Below are 377 nucleotides of genomic sequence, written 5' to 3'. Positions count from 1 at the left end.
ACACTTTCTTGCGCCAGCCACAGGTTGACAGCTCACCAACCCGCTCATTTCGAGATTGAAAGCCGGTGAGAAATGTTGCGTTTCCAGTGTTGTGTTGATTCTGGGTTCTTTTTTAAGACCTTTACAGTGGCATCGAAGAATAATTCGACTTCAGTAACCATCCTAGTTTTATATCTGAGCCCATCAAGAGCTCCAAAGGACGAAAAAGGTGATTAAAATCGAAGCAATCCCAACAGTACAAAGAAACGAAAGTTTCACGTTTCAGGATATAAAGGTATTTGGTTTATTATTTTACGGTGTGAATGCAGCTCTGTCTTGCCGTACATACCGTGGTGGAGAGAATGGGTCCTGGGGGGTGTTGGGGGGCTTGCCCCCCA

Source organism: Penaeus vannamei, chromosome 7 (genome assembly GCF_042767895.1).
Source record: "Penaeus vannamei isolate JL-2024 chromosome 7, ASM4276789v1, whole genome shotgun sequence".
Classification (NCBI taxonomy): Eukaryota; Metazoa; Arthropoda; class Malacostraca; order Decapoda; family Penaeidae; genus Penaeus; species Penaeus vannamei.
Note: the sequence above shows the minus strand (reverse complement) of the source record.